A 6,260-nucleotide genomic window follows, 5' to 3' on the forward strand; every position below is an offset into this window, starting at 1 on the left:
GCCAATAGCTTAAAGATCAGTAAATAGCAAAGAATTATTAAATTAAAAAGTTGAGATTTTCATTTTCTCATGATTCGAACTACAAATAGAGTTTTATACAATCACGAATCTTACTAGCTTTGCTGCAGAAAATTGATCTGAATTTTTGGCATCTGATCAGGAAAGATTAAAAAGAAGTATAATAATAATGTATGCTTATTATCCTATTTTACCAGCAAATACATTATTTTTTGGATTTTAAAATCAAACAATTTAACATTAAAGCTAAATCAGTTAGCTGAAAATAACTTCATTTTCAACTATGCTGCCATCTTTATACTTTAACTTAGTTTAGTATTATTTATATTATCATGTCCATTAATTATTGCTTTTGAAACCTGTCTTTTATTCAGACAGAACATAATGTTTACAGACATAATGGTAACTTAAATGTTTTCTTTGAATAGGTTTCGTGATGAGCAATGAACGATTGAAGGCAGAGATCTTGGACTCTCAAGATTGTGGAATCACACTACAGTTTCAGATCTGCTGAAAAGTCTGCTGAACTGTTTCGACTTATGTCCCAGACAGCCAAGTAGCTGCAGAATTTAAGTGCGGTCAAACAAAAGCCAGTTATCTAACTTCATTGGGCTTGCTCCTCACTTTTCGAAATTGCTTCTGGACTGTGTAAATTCGTCGCCTGAGTATGTTCTTTTGTTGATGAATCTTCTAACCATAAGACTCAAACTAAAGCTGGATTTCCATGTTCGTTACTGAGTGACAATGCTGTAAGGACTCATTACCTGACCTCGGAATTTTTGGTCATTCCGCGCCATAGACCTCAACAAAAGTTCAGTAAGGTATTAGCGAATCAAACTTCAAGCAGCTAATTTACTTCAATTTTATGGATGACCTTCTGTAAACCTAAACCTTCTTGAGAAAATTAAATAACGACATGATTACATCACAATGTTGGTTTGTTAAATGTGGGCAGCTGTGGACTCCATGTTATGCACAATGCATTTAGGCGTGGTGCGAGGCTTCTCAATGGGAGCTTGAGTCATTTTTACATCTTGCTTATATCTTGTTCAGAGACAGCCCAGCAGAAGAAGATTATATAAAGTAACTGGTTCCACATCTTTTCCAGCCAAGTTCTGTGCTCACGATGGCTTGAAAACATTCTGTTGCTGAAAAAGCAATTGTTATGCTTCCATACTTGGAAAATTTGTCAAAGCTGCAATGAGAAAAAAAATAACATTGCAAAAGAACAAATCTTTTGATATTGTAAAAGCTGGAGTCTTATCTACCCTTGCTTTCATGTCGTCTGGCTTCTTTAGTTTAATTGCCAGTATACTTGAACCTTTTTGAGAAAATACCAAGCTGATCAGCCTCTCTTCCTTTCCTTTGTTTAGACTTACATGACATTATGAAAAATCTGATGCACAATTTATCAAGTCAAATGTACTTAATAATGTGAAACTGCCCTCCAACTTGTGCAGGTTGATATATGCAACAGTTCTAACCATGTCAATCTGAGCATGATCGAACTTGGCTTCAGGGTTGATAGACTACTGCTGTAGCTAAGAAACAGTCATCAGTAAACGATGGAACTCTCATGGCCTTCAGAGCTGAATGCAGAGATTTTTTGAAAGCAGTTGTTTCTAAAATTGCAGGATAATTCCACTGAAGTACACCCTAGTGAGAAACATAACTTTCTTAAACCCAAAGACCATGGGGAAAAAGACAAATCAATACAAAAAATGAAAAGGTTTTGTTGTATTGCCAAGGTGTGAAAGGTTGATGATGTGACTTTGACAAGGTATGTCAGAGTCCGTAATTTTTGACAGTTCCTGCAGGTGAGTGTGGTAGTAAGGCTTTTGACCCTATGACACAAAGACTGGATAGTTGGTTTTATGATGCCCTTGCTGGAAAGCAGAGTTCAGGTGTTGTGTCTGTTGTCAGACAGTTACTCCTACTCTCTCATGTCAAGCTACAGTGGAAGAGGATTTTCATTCAACAAAGAAACAGTAGCTGACAATCTTAGTCAGACTGCACTAAAAGCACGCAGAGTAATTCTGATCATATTCACAGTGTGGGAGGGTGGAAAATGTTGAGATCTCCAAACCACTGATGATATCCGTTCTAGTGCCTATGGCAGGTATGAACGTTACCTCTCTGAGCAGAAGCAGCAAAGAAAACAGAAGAAAAGCAGGTCCACAGAAAGAGATTAGGAGATGAGCTGGTAATACTCACAAAAAGGCTAAAGACCACCAGTGCCGAAGAACGACACTGCTGGAACTGGCTGACAGACATAGTTCCAGGCTGAAGAGCAAACAAGTTTTTCACTATTGAAAGATCTAACAACATGCGTTGTTAGCCAAAGACAAGAAGAAGGAGATAACAAAGATTCAGTCAGACATGATAATTACAGGAAGAAATTAAAAGTGTTGAATTGTGACATTCAGAATTAATGTTTATTTCAGTTTAAATAAGCCTGCACAATTCTGTACATGTATGCTATGGAACATGTTAAAAAACCAGAACTATTTAGAGGAAATTAGGTTGTGTAAAGAAATTGTATTGTTTATTTGGTAAAGCTGTAGGGGTGACAAAGAATTGAATTTCATCAATGAAACTTTGCTTATAGTAGATGGATTGCTTTGTCATTTTGTAATCTTAATCTTATGTGTATTAGTATATCATGCTGTTTATTGTATGTTTGCATGTGTACATGTATGTGTAATAAGAATGCTTAAATAATATCTCAAGTTAAAAATAAATGGGCTGTAATCTTACAGTTTGAGATCATTCCATCTTTGGTTTAGCATTAGGATCCCACTCTTTTCATTCCTCATCGATCCTCCATCTTGCATTCCTGTATCACAAGAAAATGTTTGGTCTACACATCTGTACAACACTAGTTGCCTTCCGTATTCGCAAAAAACGCTCTTTTTTTCAAAGTTCTTTAGAAACTTACTCTCTTGAACTTTGATCTTCTAGTACTACTGTGCATAGCTCTATTTCTATCTCTCTCTTCCATTAGAGTGTGTCTTGTGCGAGAGAGAGACACGTGAACTGACTTTTGTATTACACCAAAGAATGGCTTTCAGGTTTTGCAATATTATTACTTAGATTTCTAGAAAATTGGAACATTAACGTGTATGTTATCAGCGCGCTAAGGACACTTTTTAAGTTATCTAATCTAAATATGGCAGACAGGCATCAAATTAACTCTTTGATTATTTATTACTAGAATACACTGTATTGAGAACATAGAGAAGACACAGATTCATAAATAATACATCTTTCCGACCACACAAGAAAAACTTAAGCATTGATGACTGTCAACTTAGGTCCTTTCGAATGCATGAAAGGTCCTTTTAAGGTCCTTTTTTGGCACCATCCCTGATCCCTGGGAACCCTGGAAGAATAAACAACAGCACCGATGATGAATAAAAACAAATACAGAAAAGCTCAAACAAACCAAATCACAAGGACTGAATTAAAACATCGTGATTTTTCAAAAGGAAGACGAGCAGGGAAGGAGCAACAAGCTGAAATGGGGGAGGAAAGGGTGTGAAAAAGGACTAACATTGTGGGAACTAGTACAACAACTATTTTTCCAGAACTTTAATCATTTATAACATCGCCACTCTTAACGCTGTCATAATTTGAGAGATAAAATTACCTGCTCAGCGATGATGATCACGTGCTCATTATTATTTCAGTTGATAACATACATACTGCCGTACAGCAGAGAAGAAACAATTGACGAGAATTCAAATGTCTTACTTTTAGAACGGGTCTTAGAACGCATATGACGTCGTCGATGAACACGGACCTACTTGTCCTTTGCTAGGCCGTTAAATTTGTGACGTCACAAACGTTTCTCGGCCGTTTACCTTTGTAGGCCTTTTACCTGTCTGAAGGTACTGATCTGTTGTGTTTCATCACTTCTCTTAAAGTCAGCCCTACTTCTCCGAAAAAATCCTCATCACGAACCTGTCGTTATAAAAGGCGACTGAATGATTCCACAGAAACATTTCTGTTAGCCACGAAAACTCAACATGAAGGCCATCTACATTGCTCTCGCTGTTATCCTGGCAGTCAGCTGCATCTGTGAGTGTCACAACTGTTTCTTCTATTTATTAACAGCAGGATGGGTTTACCCTTTATTACATTATGCTTAACATTTAATCAAATAATGTTTAACGTCTGTGGAAATTCTCTTACTGTAATGATGAATTGACTGTAAATCCCCGTGTTGTCCCTGCTTACAATGAATGGAAACAATGGATGTAGAATATTTGAGGCAACGGGGTTGAAAATAGTTTTTAATTTTTTGTCGGAACGTGAAGTATCGTAAGCGGTGCATGAAATATCTAGAAAAAAAGGGCTGTCTCCGACAGGCCTACAAGAAAATAAATATACAAACAGAAGCTGTTAACACCTCGTAGGTTGTATTCTCTTTTAACAGCAACCTTGCTTCAAACTCACACAAAAAACATTTTTTTTTTAAAGCGAAGGGGAGGGGGAGAGTCCACCTGATCTTGACAAAGTCTGCCGACACTTGGTCGTTGGGTTAGGGCTAGGGTTAGGGTTAGGTTCTGTGAAACTAGGCGCGTCACCTCAGTCAACAAGTTTTCATATTACGCAGCTAGACAATGTCTATCAGGAGCGAGACAAATTCAGTGTACTTTCCAGGTACAAACGAAAACACACACACGCACATATACCAATAACCAACACTGAAAATGAGCAATCCAGCAATACGGAATTTTAAAAAAAGTTCACTCTCAGCTTTGAAAGTACGGACTTGAAATGCACAGACAACTTCAACGGTGGAGAGTTCAGCCACAGAGACAAGTGTCACTGCACGCATTCTAGCGAGACTGCTGGTGGGGGAGCGAGATAGGGAGTGGGGCTAACGTGAACTGAGGTCATTTTCTCGACTTTAACTTTCAGAAATCTCTTTTGGCTTGTGTGAACGCAAAGTTCTGACGACTACTTTTACCACATCCAGCGAAGTCGATGTGCGCTTGAGACGACGACTGAACGATGCTCCGAAACACAATATAACCGACACAGTTTTCAAAAATTAATAAAAAAATATTAAGAGAAGAAACTGGTCAATGCTTCATTAAATGCTGACAAAGGTCAAATCGAACCGTTGGTGTACTGATTGTATCCTGTGTGCAGCTGCCTGTCCTCACGATACCTCGAACCAGAGACCCAATCAGTGCAACGCTGGTGACGGCCGCTGTGACACCAACAGGGACTGTGGTGCCGCTGAGCAGTGTTGTTGGAGGAACTCAGGCTGCGACTCTCAGTGCTACGATGCTGCCGGTTTGCCAGTGGGCAAGTGACCTCCTCTCGCCACATCGAGGCCATGAGAAATGACTTGTGCGCTGATTATTAGTCAGATCAGTTGCTGTTTTTCAACTGCGATGTTTTATTGCCTGCAAAACCCTAAAGAGAATGTATTAGGTTCTTTTTTCGAAAAATATATAACTTATGAACTGTATGAATTGTTTATATCTCTGTGTATAAAAACCTTTGTAGTCTTTTCATCCTTACCAAACCTTTCAGCTTTGCGGGTAACTTTACAGCTAATCTAAAGGCGCCTAACCGCCCTATGGGTCTATGTGGCGAGACGTACATTGACCGTCACTTTTACATTGACCGTGCAATGAAATCAACGAACCTGCCTCGTTTTTTTTTCAATGGACATTCGTCCACAGAAATTACTTGAATGAGTAAGGTGGCTGTCTGGGGTGATTAAACGAGAAGCCCAGGTAAAATTTGGTTCAGAAGCTTCAAAGATGGTCAGCGATCCGTTGAAAGCGATCCACGTTGTGAAAGGCCTTAGCGCGCATTCACACGTTCACACGCATACGTCCCTCTGAATACACTTCCAGAAAGTAAACAGACATGCATTTATGCCAACTGTTTATATAAGCTGTGCATTTGTAAAAATAACATCAACTGAACGTGGCAATATACGTACAGCAGAATGCAAAACAGTTGAATATGGTTCTTTGATGAGTCCATGTTCTCCCGAACTTTACTTGCAAACAAGCAATCTAACCTGACAGCACAAGACCACCATAGAGACTAGAAGTATTCTCTCTCTTTGAGATAATTCTTGTCATGTCCATCTTCACTGACGCACCAACGTTAAGTCATTTAAGAGGAGCACCATATCCATCATGAACACAGAAGGTGCAGTCCTCAGTCTTGGATCCTGTGGACACTTCCAGACCAGCGTTATGTGACTAAGA

The 6,260-nt window shown here is 38.8% G+C and overlaps 1 long non-coding RNA gene across 1 annotated transcript; it reads left to right on the top strand.

Moving 5' to 3' along the window:
* Positions 1-3,939: 3,939 nt before the first annotated feature.
* Positions 3,940-5,503, top strand: LOC112570604. The gene is made up of 2 exons (XR_003100658.1): positions 3,940-4,098; positions 5,179-5,503. It is a non-coding gene; the product is annotated as an uncharacterized LOC112570604 (long non-coding RNA).
* The last annotated feature ends 757 nt before the right edge of the window (positions 5,504-6,260 follow it).

This window comes from Pomacea canaliculata, linkage group LG8 (genome assembly GCF_003073045.1).
Source record: "Pomacea canaliculata isolate SZHN2017 linkage group LG8, ASM307304v1, whole genome shotgun sequence".
NCBI classification, from domain to species: domain Eukaryota; kingdom Metazoa; phylum Mollusca; class Gastropoda; order Architaenioglossa; family Ampullariidae; genus Pomacea; species Pomacea canaliculata.